At 37.9% G+C, this 16,887-nt stretch overlaps 1 protein-coding gene across 26 annotated transcripts in view; it reads left to right on the top strand.

Moving 5' to 3' along the window:
• The window catches only part of LRFN5 (leucine rich repeat and fibronectin type III domain containing 5), a 311,670-nt gene that overhangs the window by 109,281 nt on the left and 185,502 nt on the right, over positions 1 to 16,887 (top strand). The gene's annotated exons all lie outside the window — the stretch shown is intronic.

Below are 16,887 nucleotides of genomic sequence, written 5' to 3'. Positions count from 1 at the left end.
AATATCTGTAAAAAAATATGCATATTATGGAACAGTGCCTCTAAATTTCACTTCTATATTAAAACGTACTTTCCACCTATTCATTTTGATACACTGCGATAAGTTTAAGAACATATTTCTTTTAGCTCCAAAATAAATTAGAATGAGTGTGCATAAATTATTTACCAATTTGCTTCAATAAATTACATTTCCATTTTATTTTTATTGCTTACATCATTTATAATGCTATCAATTCTCTCCCTTCTTGTCATCATAACTTGGTTGTGGTTACTTGGGCTTGAGTAATATTTTCTATAAATCCAATCCACAGACTTGAAAGGGAGGTGACTGACGGGAAGTCATACTCTGCAGCCTGTATTTTAGCCTGCCATGTAATAGATGCCTGGCCTTCTGCAAGTGACTTCTCATCTCTAGGGCTCAGAAATGTGAGGTCACATTGAACAATGTACATGGAAAAGGTTTGCAAATGGTAAAGTACAAATATAAAGTATTAAAATGGGCTTTTCTTTTATTCTGAGCTCTGTGACCACCTAAACAGTACCATTTAGCTAATGCATGTAATTGTGCAAAGGTAGAAATTTGAATTGTGCTCTTACTCAGAAACATGATAGACCTAACTTAATAGTGCTTATAGTAAAATTTAAATGCATACATTTTTTAGAATAGTTAAAGAAGTTACTGTTCCCTTGGTCAAAATTTCTAATCACAAGTTAGGACACTTTGAAAAAAGTGAAACAATACTCCTCTCCCATACACACATGTGCATTGGTATAAGAGCATATTGCTGATACACGTGCCCTAGAAGATGAGGTAAATTTTCTCATTTTCTCTTATTTAATTTAATTTGTCACCTTATACATTCCATTGATGATGCATGCTTGTATCTATTTATCTCCTCACTTTGGAAAAGACTTCTAGAAAGGCAGACACAGTTTTAGACTGTGGGGAGATTAGTTTGTCTTTGAGGAAGGGCCATCTTAAACCTGCCTGTCTCATCAAAGGAGGTCCATATGACATTATCATTAAAAAAGATCTTCATAGCCATCTCTTCCATCCTTATGTTTCACAAAAGAATATCAGCTTCAGTCTTCTTAGAGAATGTCACTGCTTCCAAGGCAGCCTACCCAAATGGAGCTATTTGAGTAATATATTCTTTTTTTTTTTTTGGAGAGTTTTATATTAATTTATTTTTCATTTTTTTATTAGACAAGTTGTGAGCTTACAAAGCAATCATGCATAATGTACACAATTCTCATCCATCACCCCTGCACCAACAACTTACATTGTTGTTAAACATTTGTTAAAGATTATGAAAGATCATAACCACACTATTATGACTATGGCCCATAGCATACATGTGGTATATTTTTTCCCCGTACACCTCCTATTGTTAACGCTATGTATCAGTATTGTACATTTGTTATCGTTCATGGAAGAGCACTCTCATATTTGTATTGTTAACCACAGTCCATCTTCTACCACATAATTTACTGTATTATATAGTTCCATGCCTTGTACATTCTACCCAAAGTATACACTCAGTGACTCACTTTCATCATAGAGTTCTGCAGTCATCACCCAAGTAATCATTTAACATTTTCCTTATGCAAAAGAAAAAAATCCCATACCCCTTATTGTTGACTTTTAGCATTGAAATGGTACCTTCTTTGACACTGATGAAAAAATACAATATTCTGTTAACTATAGTTCAAAAATTACATTAATTGTATTTTTCTCATGGATTGCTGTATTACCACCTTTTAATAGTGATGTACATTTGTTCTAGTTCACAGAACATTCTTGTATTTGTCTGATTAACCACAATACTCATCCACCTCTGGGTTCACTATGTTATTCAGTCCCTAGATTTTCCTCTAGCTTTTTTTCAACTGACATTTACATACCTAGACAACCCCTTTCATCCACAAACCCATTTATAAACTAGCTCTGTTAGTTATATTCACCATAAGGCATTGCCATCAACTCTATTTCCACACTTTTTACAGTCAAGCAAGTTGAAAATTCTCCATACATTAAACATCATTACTCCTTCTCAGTCTACATCTTATCTCCTAGTAACCTATAGTCTAGGTTTTAACTCCATGTGTTTATGCTTCGTATTTACTTCATATTAGTGAGACCATACTATATTTGTCCTTTTGTGTCTGGCTTATTTCACTTAACACAATGTCCTCAAGGTTCAGAAATGTTATCATATATGTCCCAATTTCATTTCTTCTTACAGCAGCATAAGTATTCCATCATATGTATATACCACATTTTGCATATCCATTCATTGGTTGATGGACACTTGGTTGTTTCTATCTTTGGGAAATTATAATTAAAACTGCCATGAATATGGGTGTGCAAATGTCTATTTGTGTCCCAGTTTTCAGTTCTTCTAGATATATTCCTAGTAAAGGGATTGCTGGATCATAGAGCATTTCTATATATAGCTTCTTAAGGAACCACCAAACTGTCTTCCACAGAGGCTGGACCTTTCTACATTCTCACAAACAGTGAAGGAGTATTTCTATTTCTTCACATCCTCTCCAGCATTTGTTGTTTTCTGTTTTTTGTTTTTTTTTTAATAATGGACATTCTCTGAGGTATGAGATGATACTTCATTATAGTTTTGACTTGCATTTCTCTAATAGTAATATTGAACATTTTTTTGCATGTGCTTTTTCACCATTTGTAGTTTCTCTTGGGAGAAATGTCTATTTAAGTCTTTTGCCCATTTTTAAATTGGATTTTTTTCTCTTTTACTTTTGAGATGTCAGATTACTTTATATAGCATGGAAATCAAATTCTTATTGGATATGTGGTTTCCAAATATTTTCTCACATTGTGTGGGTTACCTTGACAAAGTCCTTGAAAACCAAACGTGTTTAAGTTTGAGGAGGTTCCATTTATCCATTTTTCTTTCACTGCTCTTGCTTTCTGTGTAAGAAACTGCCCACTTGCTATATGCATACCAGGTCTTGAAGATGTTTCCCTACATTTTCTTCGAGGAGTTTTATTGTTCTTGCTTTTATGTTTAGGACTTCAATCCTTTTTGAATTAAGTTTTGTATTAGGTGTATGTAGGACTCCTGTTTCTTTCTTTTTTCATATGGATATCCAATTATCTGAACACCACTTGTCTAATAAACTGTTCTGTCCCAGAAGAACAACCTTATTAAAATGGCTTGACCATAGATGTGAGGGTCTATTTCAGAACCATTAGCTCAGTTTCATTTGTCTATATGTCTATTTTCTATGTCAGTGTCATGCTATGTTTACCACTGTAGCTGGCTAATCTGATTTAAAGTACGGAACTTGGAGCCCTCCAACTTCATTTTTCTCTTTTAAGATGTTCCTGGCTATTGGGAACCCTTTGGCTTTCCAGATAAATTGGATAATTGGTTTTTCCATTTCATTAAAAAAATGTTTTTGGAAATTTTACCAGGATTGCATTGAATTTGTATTTCAATTTGAGTAAAACTGACATCTTATTCTTATTGATATTTAGTCTTCCCATCAATGAACATAGAATGTTCTTCCACTTATTTAGATCTTCTTTGATTTCTTTTAGCAAGTCCTTATATTTTTCTGAATACAAGTACATTATGTCCTTGGTTAAGTATATTCCTAAATTAGGGATCAAATATTATTTTGTCGCTATTTTAAATGGAAATTTTTTCCTGACTTTCTCTTTAGATCACTCATTATTAGTGTACAGAAATATGACTTACTTTTCCATATTAATTTTGTATCCTGCCATTCTGCTGAATTTGTTTATTAGCTCTAGTAGCTCTGTTGTAGATATTTTTGGATTCTCTAGGTATAGGATCCTATCATCTGCTAATACTGAAAGTTTTACGTTTTTTCTTCCAATTTGAATGTCTTTTATTGCTTTTTCCTGTCTGATTGTTCTAGCCAGAACCTCTAGCACTATACTGAGCAACAGTAGGAACAATGGGCATCCTTGTATTGTTGCTGATCTTAATGGGAAATTGTTTAAACTTTTACTATTGAGTACAATGTTAGCTGTGGGTTTTTCATATATGCCCTTAAATATGTTGAGAAAATTTCTGCCATTTCCTATTGTTTGGAGTATTTTTATCAGGAAAAGATGCTGGATTTTGTCAAATGCCTTTTCTGTGTCAATCAAGATGATCATGAGATTTTTCTTCCTTGACTTATTAATGTGGTATATTACACTGATCAGTTTTCTTGTATTGAACCGCCCTTGCATGCCTGGGATAATACCCACTTTATCATGAAGAATAATTCTTTTAATATGTTGCTGGATTGGATGAGTGATTATTTTGTTGAGAAATTTTGCACCCATATTCATTAGGATATGATTCATAATTTTCTTTTATCACAATATATTTTTAATTTTGTTATATAGGTATATATCATTTTTTAAAAAGAATCATTAGATTGTAAAATGTTACATCAAAATCATTGGGGATTCCAATATACTCTATCCCCTCCCCTGCCCACATTTTCTGCCATTAATCTTTCATTAGTGTGGTACATTTGTTACATTTGATGAATACATATTGAAGCATTGTTACTAACTGTGGTCATAGTTACACTATAGTTTACATTTTGCACTGCACACTTTTATAGGTTTTGATAAAATATATAATGGCCTGTATCTGTCATTGCAATGTCATGCAGGACAATTCCAATGTCCCCCAAATGCTCCATGTTTCACCAATTCTTCCCACTCAGAAACTTTGCTGGTCACTAACTTTATATCGATGATATGCTCTTCCATTTCTATAATAATAAGTCAACTTTAGTCCATAGCTGCATTTCCCCCTTATGTTTATTCATTCCTCAATCTTGAGGATTGGGGGATGATGATGGCCACTCTGCTTCCAGTTGAGAAGGGGCTTAGATCCCATAGGGCAGAAGAATGGAACTCTCTTGCTTGCAGTTGTAAATAAACATTCTCTGTTTTTTTTGGAATGGGCATTTTCCATCATCAACATTTTGTCGTTGTCCTAGGCAAGTCCAATGGACTGGAAAGTAGGTGTTGCAACTCTACTAAGTTTCAGGGCTCAACCAAAATATGAATAGACTGAAGATTTAAGTCTCTGGGACATAATTTAATGACTATGGTGCTAATTATAGGTTCAGATAAAAGGGACAGAAAAATCCATGTGCAAAGAAATTATAAATGAGTCTAACTCTATTACATATATATGTGGTGAGCATATATTCCAAAGCAAGGCCTACTGAGAGGGTGCCAAATTACTGAGATTGTCTGCTCTATCTCAAGTGTCTATGACTCTAGAGTCCTCAATGTTTGAGGCATTGTTAACTGTGGCAGACAGTGAGATCTTGCAGAGATGTGCATAAACATAACTCTGGAATGGACTTCTGACTTACTTTGAAATTCCCTAGCCATAAAAACACATTTGTATTTAATATTTCCAACTTTTGGTCAAGGTATTTTTCTAAATTCATCACTAGTTGGTGCTTGGCAATAATCCCTTGGTGTCTGGGTGGCTCATCCCTGGAAGTCATGTCTGACACTGGGGAGAAGATAGTTCTTTGATTTGCTGAATTTGGCTTAGAGAGAGGCCATGTTTAAGCAAGAAGGAGGCTGTCAGGAAATAACCCAGACAATATATAATACTAGGTTAAGTCTCATTTCACAAGAGCAAGGCTCACAACTACAACCATCAATATAAAGGGCCTGGTGTAACAGTATGTCCTCTCTTGCTAGCCACTGCCCATGTTCTTGGGGGATTCTTGTTGCTCTATTACAGAATTCTGGTACTTTGTATCAGTACTCCTTTGGCTGACTAGTACAACCTGTATACATCATTTCAAGATCATCCAGAACAATCCCAATGCCCTAAAAATGCCTTATGTTCTATCTATTCTATTCTTCTTTCCTCCATACTGGGATCTTATGGTAATCATTAAGTTTCAGTTTTTGAAGAATACAGTTCATAGTTACATGCAATAATATTGAGGGCTTGACATACTGGTCTGTTTTCTTTCATTAGGCACTGCCTAAGTTCTCAAGAGATTTTTGCCTCTCTAATAGGGAACACTACAGGACTTATTATGTGGGGCTCTACCCACTGAGATAACACACCATGACAAGATGATCACTTTCACATTCCATAGAAGCATGCCCCAGGCATCCCTTAGTCTGCATATCCCCCAACCCTATTCCCTGCACCAGTAACCCTCCCTGCCATAATTGCTAAAAGAATATTCACACCATAGTAGTTTTAACTACAGATCTAAAAATCCCAAATTCACCTGTTCCTTCCTCCAGCCCTCTCCCCAGTTCTGTGGATAGTCCAACCCAAATCTCCTACCGTACTCACCCTCACATTCCAGCACCACTGATCCAAAACACATCACTGCACCACTATCACCCCCATGAACTTCCCAACCACCTCCTTCCACATTATCATACTTTCTGCCCAGATTGAGCATCAGTTCACCACCCTCTGTTCCCTGTCTGTCTTCCAGACTAGCTCTGTGAGTCTGCCTACGTTGCTTAAGTCATATTAGGGAGGTCATGTCTTTCATTGACTGGCTTACTTCACTCAACATAAGGTCTTCAAGATTCATCCATATTGTCCCATGTGTTAATACTGCATTGCGGTCACCCCTCGGGCTGAAGTGTGGTTTGCTGGCCTGGCGGGGGAGCAGCCACGGCAGGCCAAGCCGCTGCCCCCATAATAGGGTGGCTGGTTGGACTCACCGCCACCCCTGAAGGAAGCTCGGCATGGGCGCAGAGTGCCCTCGGGTCTCCCCTTCTCGGCAGCCATGCTTCCGCGGCCGCCCCTCCTCCCGGATGGCGCCACACAATGCCTTGTGGGGTGGCACCCTTCTTCTTCTTTCTCCCTGCGCAGGCGCAGGGCGGAAAAATCCAGTCTGCCCTTTTCCCTCCCCCCAACAGCAGCAACAGCCAGGCGTGGGCGGAAAAATCCAGTCTGCCCTTTTCCCTCCCCCCAACAGCAGCAACAGCCAGGCGTGGGCAGGAAACTCCAGTCTGCCCTCTACCCCAGCAACAGCAGCCACCAATCACTAAACCCTGCCACTTCCCCCAGCAACAGCAATAGCCAATCCCTAATCACCACCCCTCCCCCGTCCAGTACCGCCCACTGACCTTTCTCCGGCAACCAATCAGAACAGGGAGTGGCTCCGACCAATCAGCCTTCCCCAGCCCCTATAAAACTGTTGCCTCTCCCTCAATAAAATGGACTTGCGTGTTTACCTTGTCTCCACGGTAGTTCTTCTGCCATGCGCCCTCCAGTCCTGAGAGCCCCCGACAAGGGCCTGGCCTCCCTTGTCCCCAGTTCGTCGCCTGCTTCTCCGGGCGACCCCTTCGTCGCCGGCTTCACTGGGCGACCCCGTCAGCCGAACCGCGCAACCCCTGTGAGACCGACCCCTCGTCTGCTGCCGGACCAATCCCTCGTCCCAAGTGGGACCGATCCCTCGTCCCAAGTGGGACCGACCCCTCGTCCTGAGCTGGACCGACCCCTCGTCCGCAGCCAGACCCCACCTCTACCTACCGAGCAAGCCGCCGCACTGCATTCTTTTTACAGCTGAGTATTATTCCATTGTATGTATACATCACAATTTGCTTATCAATCTATTAATAGAAACTTGGATTGCTTCCAACTTTTGGCAATAATGAATAATGCTGCTGTGAACATACATATGCAAATATCTGTTGGGTTTCCTGCTTTCAATTCTTCAGCTATATACCCAAAAGTGGGATTGCTGAATCATATGGCAGTTCTATAGTTAGCTTCCTGAGAAAACACCAAACTGTCCTCCACAATGGCTGTGCCATTCTACATTACACCAGCAGTGGATGAGTGTGCCCTTTCCTCCACTTCTTCTCCAACATTTGTAGTTTTTTGTTTTTTTTTTTCAATAGCCAACAGTCTAATAGGTGTAAGATGATATCTCACTGTTGTTTTGATTTACATTTCCCTAATAGTGTGATGTTGAACATCTTTTCATGTGCTTTTTAGCCATTTATATTTCTTCTTTGGAGAAGTGTCTATTCAAATCTTTTACCCATTTTTTAAATGGGTTGTTTGTCTTTTTATCATCGATATGAAGGACTTCTTTATGTATGATGGATATTAGGCCCTTATCAGATAAATGGTTACCAAATATTTTCTCCCATTAAGTAGGGTCCTTTTCATTCACTTGACAAACTCCTTTGAAGTATGAATTTTTTATTTTTAGGAGGTCCCATTTATCCATTTTATCTTCCATTGTTTGTGCTTTGGATGTAAAGTTTATGAAACTTTTTCCCATTACAAGATATCATAGATGCTTCCCTACATTATCTTGTAGGATCTTTATGGACTTGGGTCTTATATTTAGTTCTTTGATCCATCCTGAGTTAATTTTTGTATAGGGCATGAAATGGTGATCCTTCTCATACTTTTGGATATTGATATTTAGTTCTCTAAGCACCATTTGTTGAAGAGACCATTCTATCCCATTTGAGGGAACTTAGTGGTCTTGCTGAATGACAGTTGGCCATAGATGTGAGAATCTTTATCAGAACTCTCAGTTTGGTACCATTGGTCAATATGTTTATTCCTGTGGTAATACCAAGCAGTTTTGATCACTGCAGTTTTGTTGTATGCTTTAAAGACAGGTAGCATGATTTTTCCAATTTCATTTTTCTTTTTCAATATGTTTTTGGCTATTTAGGGCCACTTGCCCTTCCAAATAAATTTCACAATTAGTTTTTCCCAACTCATGGGAAAATGTTTCTGTACTTTTTATTGCGATTGTGTTAACTCTGTAAATCAGTTTGGGATTGGACAGACATCTTAATGATGTGTAGTCTTCCAGTGCATGAACATGGAATGTTCTTCCATTTATTTAGGTCTTATTTGATTTCCTTTAATAATGTCGTGTAGTTTTCTGTGTATGAATTCTTTACATCTTTAGTTAAGTTTATTCTGAGATATTTGATTCTTTAAATTGCTATTGTGAATGGAATTTTTTTTCTTGATTTCCTCCTCAGATTTTTCATTATTGGTGTACATAAATGTTACTGATTTTTTATTTTTTAAAAATACCTATATTACATAAATGATACATAAAAGATTTAGGGCATTCCCATCTGCCCCATTCCCTGCACCTCCCACACATTCCCACATTAAAACCATCCTTCACTAGTGTGGTACATTTCTTACAATTAATGAACATATTTTGAAGCATTGCCACTCAGTGGGGATTATAGTTTACATTATAGCTTGAACTCACCCCCCCCCTCAAATTTGTAAGCTGTGACAAGATATATAATGGACTGTAACAGTCATCACAACATCATTCAGGACAATTCCAATGTCCCCCAAATGCCCCCATATTATACCTATTTTCCCCCTCTCAGTCCCCTCAGAATCTCCAGTGGCCACTGTCTCCACATCAGTGATAAAAGTTCCTCCATTGATATTATCACAATAAGTCTATGGTAGAATACCAGTAAGTCTAATCTAGTCCATCATTCATTCCCCAATCCTGAGGGTTCTGGGATGGTGATGCCCCTCCACCTCTTATTGATTCTATGGGGCAGATGGATGGGACTATCTTGCTTGCAGTTGTGCACTCTCTCTGTTCCTTGGGATGGTCATTGTCCATCATCATTTCCTTGTTAGTTGTCCCAGGTGAGACCAATGAACTGGAAAGTCAATGTTGCAACTCTGTTGAGATTCAGGGCCACCTGGCACATGGAAAGATCAAAGATTTAAGTCTTTTGCATATAAACGTATCAACTCTAGTACTAAGTATAAGTTCAAATAAAAGGGGCAAAAGGGCTATGTGTAGAGAAACCACAAGTGAGTCCAACTCTGTCACCCTGAGAAGCATAAATTCCAAAGTAGTGCCCACCAACAGGGTGCCAAATTCCTGAGATGTCAGTCCTAAATGTAGTGTCTGAATGTCTCTGGAGCCCTCTGGAGTCCTGCTATTTGAGGCGATATTTACTGTGGCAGTCAATGAGATACTGATGAGACATGCATAAGTAACCTCTGGAATGACCTCCTGACTCAATTTGAAATCTCTTAGCCATATAAACTCATTTGTTTTTACCCTTTACCTCTTTTGTTCAAGGTCTTTTTCCAGTTGCATTGCTAGTTGTTGCTTGGTAGTAATCCTTGGTGCCAGGGAGGCTCATCCCCAGGTGTCATGTCTCATGCTGTGGGGAAGGTAATGCATTTATATGCTGAGTTTGGATTAGAGAGAAGCCAAATTTGAGAAAGAAGGAGGTTATCAGGAGATAACTCTTAGGCACATTATAATACTAGGCTAAATTTCAATTTCAAAAGAAAAGATTCATAAGTACAATTATAAGGGCCTGACAATGGTCAATCCTCCTTCACTAGTCACTGCTACTCTACTCAGGGGATTCTTGCTGTCCCATGAGACAATGTGGCAGAACTCCTAGGATGGGAATTGGATATTATTTCAGTTATTGTGTGAACCTCCAACCACTGTGTCAATGTCCCATGAATACTTGAACTCTTTCATATGCCTTATAAGTATTCCCCAGGTGAACCTCCTCCCATGCATCCCCCATCACTGACACTCCTCACCAATGACCCTCCCCTACCACAGTTGTAACCCATCTGTGATCCAAAACTTCTTCACAAATGAAACCAACAAAATAACTGAATACAATTAAGAATAAATGATATAATAATGATAGTTTTAAAAATGACAAAATATAAAAAATTAAAAAGAATTTGAAATAAAAAATATAAAGTTAAGAAATTAATTTTACATTGTTTTTCATCACTGTAAGATCTGTTATCTTGTATGTACAGTGACATTTTATTCCATTTATTCCCCAGTGTCTTATATTTTTCATCTTATCTTCAAAGAAGCTTTAGGTTACAGAAAAGTCACATAGAGAATATAGGGGATGTCTATATACCTGACATCTTCCACGCATTCCCCATTCCCCTATTAATAACACTTTACATGTTGTTTTATATTTGTTACAATTGATGTACAAATATTGAAACATCCTACTAACCATGTTCAATGATTTATGTTATGGTTTACATTTTTGACTGTACATGTTCATAAATTTTGAAGAATTTTAGCATGACCTGTATCCACTATTGCAAGATCATGTAAAACAATTCCAACACCCCAAAATGCCCATGTTTCATCTATTTGATTCATCCCTCCCCTCCACTCAGGACTCACTGCAACCATCAATCTTCCCTCCTTGAAGAACAAGATTCATAGTTACTTGCAACAATATCAAGGACTTAGCATATTGGCCTGTCCTCCCCTACTAGGCACTGCCTATGCTCTTGAGAGACTCCCAGTCCTCTATTTGAGAACATAGCAGGGCTCCCCAGGATGGGAGTCCAACACTTTCCCATTCATTTTGTGGGTCTTCACCCACTGATACAATTTACTATGACAGGATGAACACTCATATACTCCCTGGAAACCTGTCCCAGGGGGGCCCTGCCTTGCATGTCCCAACATCTGACACCCTAAACCAGTAACCATCCCCTGCCATATTTTCCAAAAAAAAAAATGCCCCATGTCATAGTTTCAACCGTGTACCCTCAAATCCCCAGAATTTACCTGCCCCCTCCCCCAGCCTTCCCCTCAATTCCATGGGCAGTACACTCCCCCAACTGAACCCCCTCAAAGGCCAGCACCACCTGACCCAATAGCATCTGTACCACTATCATGCCCAGTTACTGCACAACTACTCCCTTCCACCTTGCTATAGATTTTTCCCATATGAGCATTGGCCCTCAACTCCCTTTCTGTCTCCTGTAAGCCATTCTTCCAAACTCTAGCTCTGTGAATCTGCCCAATTTGTTTAATTCATACCAGTTAAGTCATGTAATATTTGTCCTTCAGTGCCTGGCTTGCTTCACTCAACAGAGAGTCTTCAAGGTTCATCCAGGTTATCCCATGTTTTAATACTGCATTCCTTTTTATAGCTGAGTAATATTCCATTGTATGTATATACCAAAGTTTGCTTATCCATTCTTCTGTTGATGGACATTTGGGATATTTCCAACTTTTGGCAATAGTGAATAATGCTGCTATGAACACTGGTGTGCCTATATCTATTTGTGTCTCTGCTTTCAGTTCTTCTGAGTATATACCCAGTAGTCAGATTGCTGGATCATATGGCAGTTCTATAGTTAGCTTCCTGAGGAACCACCAAAGTATCCTCTGCAATGGTTACACCATTCTGCATTCCCACCAGCAGTGGATAAGTGTTCCCACTCTTCCACATCCTCTCCAACACTTGTACTCATCTGATTTTTTAATAGCCACCAATCTAATGGGTTTATTATGCTATTTCCTTGTAGTTTTGATTTGCAATGCCCTAATTGATGGAGATGTTGAACATCATTTCATGTGCTCTTTAGCCATTTTTATTTCTTCTTTGGAAAAGTGTCTATTCAAATCACCTGTCCATTTTTTAAAATCTTTTTTTTCATTTTTTGTCTTTATTTATTTTTTTAATGTTACATTAAAAAAAATATGAGGTCTCCATATAACCCCCACTTCCCTCACCCCACTTCTCCCCCCATAGCAACAATCTCCCCCATCATCATGAGACATTCAATGCACTTGGTGAATACATCTCTGACCACCACTGCACCTCATGGACAATGGTTCACACCATAGCCCACACTCTCCCACAGTCCATCCAGTGGGCCATGGGAGGACATACAATGTCTGGTAACTGTCCCTACAGCACCACCCAGGACAACTCCAACCCCCAGAAATGCCCCCACATCATATCTCTTCCTCCCACTCCTTACCCCCATCAGCCACCATGGCCACTTTCTCCACACCAATGCCACATTTTCTTCGATTACTAATCACAATAGTTCGTGAATAGAATATCAGTAAGTCCACTCTAATCCATATTCTATTCCTCCATCCTGTGGACCTTAGAATGGTTGTGTCCACTCCACATCTATATCAAGAGGGAGCTTAGATTCCACATGGATGCTGGATGCAATTCTCCTGCTTTAAGTTGTAGGCACTTTTGGCTCCCTGGTGTGGTGGTTGACCTTCTTCACCTCCATGTTAGCTGAGTGGGGCAAGTCCAATAAACCAGCGTGTAGGAGTTGCAAGTCTGTTAAGGCTCAGGGCCTGGCTATCACATGGTCAGTTCAGAGATTCAGGTCCCCTGGGTATACACTAAACCCAGTACCAACTACAGATCCGGTAAAAGTAACAGGAGAGGCTTATGGACAAAGATTACATCTGAGTCCAGCTCCATCACACAGAAACACAAACTCCAAAGTAGGGCAAACTGACATGGCACTGAACTCCATCTGCCATGATCATAGAACCTGTGGGTCTCTGTAGCCCTCAGAAGAACCAATGCCTGGGGTTGTATCTACTCTATCCATGCCTGAGATTCTGCCAAGGTGTGCATAAGGGCAACCCCTCTGATAACCTCCCAGCTCTTTTTGGAGACTCATAGCCGTATAAACTCATTTGTCCTTTCCATTTCCCCCTTTTATTTGGGTCAAAAGCATTTTTCACTCCTGGTATTATATGTAGACTGAGATATTCTGCTGGTCCAAGTTGACCCTCTTATTCAAGGTCATTTTCTAGTTACATCTTCAGCTGGTACTGGGTAGTAATCCCTTGGTTCCAGGGAGGCTCATCCCCAGGAGTATTGTCCCACTCTGGGAGGAAGGCAACACATTTACATGCTGAGTTTGACTTCGAGACTACCTGCCCATTTTTTAAATGGGTTTTTTGTCTTTTTATTTTTGAGGTGTTGGATTTCTTTATATATGCTCTATATTAGGCCTCTATCAAATACATGGGATAAAAATATTTTATTCCATTGAGTAGGCTCTCTTTTCACTTTCTTGACAAACTCCTTTGAGGTGTAGACATTTTGAATTTTGAGGAGATCCCATTTATCTATTTTTTTCATTACTTGTGCTATGGGTGAAAGTTCATGAAACCATTTCCTAACACAAGATCTTATAGATTGTTTCCTACATTATCTTCCAATATCTTTATGGTCTTGACTCTTATATTTAGATCTTGGATCCATCTTGAGTTAATTTTTGTATAAGGTATGAGATGGTGTACTTCTTTCAGTCTTTTGGATATAGATATCCTGTGTTACTGATATTTGTGTGTTGATCTTTTATCCAACCACTTTACTGAACTTGTTTATCAGCACTGTTTCTGCTGTATAACATAGGTTTTGATATGTTGTGTTCTCATTTTCATTTGTTTCAAGGCAGTTACTGATTTCTTTTGCAACTTCCTCCTTGACCCACTGACTGTCTAAGAGTTTGTTGTTTAACTTCCATGTTTTTTGCCTTTTCTGGCTCTCTGCCCCTCATTGATTTCCAGCTATATTCCCTTGTGGTCAGAAAAATTTCTTTGTATAATTTCAAACTTTCTGAATTTGTTGAGAGTTGTTCTGTAATCTAGCATGTGGTTTATCCTGGAGAATGATCCATGTGAGCTTGAGAAGAATGTATATCCTACTGTATATTTAGGTGTAATGTTCTGTATATATCTATTAGCTCTAGATACTCTAATGTATTATTCAATGTGTCTGTTTTTATTGACCCCCAGTTTAGATGTTCTGTCTAATGGTGAAAATAGTGTATTAAGTCATCCACTGTAATTGTAGAGGAATCTGTTACTCCAATTAGTTTTTCCAATGTTTGTCTCATGTATTTGGAAGCACCCTGGTTAGTTTCATAAAGGCTTATGATTGTTTTTTCTTCTTTAAACATTACCCCTTTTATTAATATATAGTGGACTTCTTTGTCTCTTATGATAGTGTTGCATTTAAAGTCTATTTTGTCGAGTATACTATAGCTACTCTCATCCTTTTTTGATTATTGTTCACATGTAAAATCGTTTTGCCACCAGTCACTTTCAACCTTCTTGCATCCCTGGGTCTAAGATGAATTTCTTATAGACAGCATTTAGATGGACCATATTTCCTTATCCATTCTTCCGATCTGTGTCTTTTGATTGGGGAATTTAATCCATTAAAATTCAATGCTATTACTGTCAAGGCAGTACTTACATTAGTCATTTTTCTTTAGGTTTATATATATATCATATTTTGTTTTTATTTTTCTTTTTATCTTTTTATTCTTTCTAATAATTTATTTTCTGCACTCTAATGCTTTACTCCTGTTTGTTGCCTTTCAACCTGCAGAGCTCCCTTTATTACTTCTTCAAGGGCAGATTTCTTGTTGACAAATTTTCTTAATTTCTGTTTATCTGTGAATATTTTGAACTCTCCCTCATTTTTGAATACCAACTTTGCTGGATACAGAATTCTTGGCTGACTTTTTTTTTTCTTTCAACACCTTAACTATGCCACACCACTGCCTTCTTGCCTCCATGGTTTCAGATGTTAACTCAGCACTTAATTTTATCGAGCTTCCTTGTTTGTGATGGATCTCTTTTTTCTTGCTGCTTTCAGTATTCTCTCTTTGTCTTGAGCATTTGACAATATGAATGTGGATGTCTTGGGGAAGGTCTGTTAGGATTTATAGTGTTCAGGGTATGCTGCATTTCTGGCCATTTATGGCCATGTCCCTCAAAAGAGTTGGGAAATTTTAAGCCATTATTTCTTCCAACACTCCTTCTGCCCCGTTCCCATCTTTTCTCCCTCTTGGATGCCTATAACACATATGTTTCTATGTTTCACATTGTCATTTAATACTCTGTTTCCTTGAGGTATTTTTTCTATCTTTTTATCTATCTCTCCTACTATCTGTCGGAATTTCAGATGTACCATCTTTAATGTCACTATTTCTTTCCTCTTCCTGTTCAAATCTGCTACTTTGGGCTTCCAGTGTGTTTTTTATTTCTTGCATTACACTGTTCATCACCATCAGATCCATTATCTTTTTTTTGTATATTTATGATTTCCTCTGTATGTTCCCCCAGTGTCTTCTTAATACCCTTTATCTCTTCTTTCACTTCACTAAGTTGATTCATGATATTTGTTTGGATATCCTTGATTGGCTGTTGCATGTTCTTCATTTCCTTCTCCTGTTTTTTTTTTTGTTTTTTTTTTTAGTTTGTTCATTAAATTGGGCTATGTCTTCCTGTCTTTAGTATGGCTGTAACTTCTATCTTGGTGTCTAGGTATCTGTTTATCTTGAAGGGGCTATTCAGATGATTAGCTTCTCTTGCTGCTTTAGGTTTTTATTTTGTTTTTTTTTATATTGTTTCATTTTTGACACTTAGTTCCACTTATTTTTATATCCTTGTAGTTGTCTGTGTTCCCTTAAAAAATATTAAGACCATAGAAAAGGAAAGAGAGAAGAAAAGGAAAAGAATAATAACAATATTTTTAAAAAGACAGAAAAGGAAACATAAAATAGCCATGAAAATAAATAATAAAAATGAAAAAAAAACATAAAAATGCAAAAGAATAAGTATGAAAGTGATGGAATAAAAAAGTGAAATGAGAAAAAAGTAGAATAAAATAAGAGCCTGGAAAATGAGAAGAGAAGAAAAATAAATAAAAATTTAAAAATGACCAAACAAGAAAAGGTGGAATGAAAGAGGGGAAAAATGAAATAAAGAAACTAAGGAGAAAAAAATAAGGAAAAGAAAAAAGGAAACAAAGTAAAAAAAGAACAAACAAGAAGCAAACAAAAACCCAGGAAAAACAGGTTTCCTTCTTAGGCACCTAGGAACCATCTCAGGCTGCCAATGCTCATTAATTAATCACCCTGCAGCCTACCCTCTACGGGTAAGAAGCCAGATTTTAGCAAATGAAATAAAGAATTAAAAAAACCATAAAAAATAAAATAATGAATAAAATAAAAATTATTAATAAAAAATAACAGACCAAAAAACCTGAAACAACAACAAC

This window comes from Dasypus novemcinctus, chromosome 3 (genome assembly GCF_030445035.2).
Source record: "Dasypus novemcinctus isolate mDasNov1 chromosome 3, mDasNov1.1.hap2, whole genome shotgun sequence".
NCBI lineage: Eukaryota > Metazoa > Chordata > Mammalia > Cingulata > Dasypodidae > Dasypus > Dasypus novemcinctus.
Note: the sequence above shows the minus strand (reverse complement) of the source record. Positions and strands in the feature narration are given on the sequence as shown.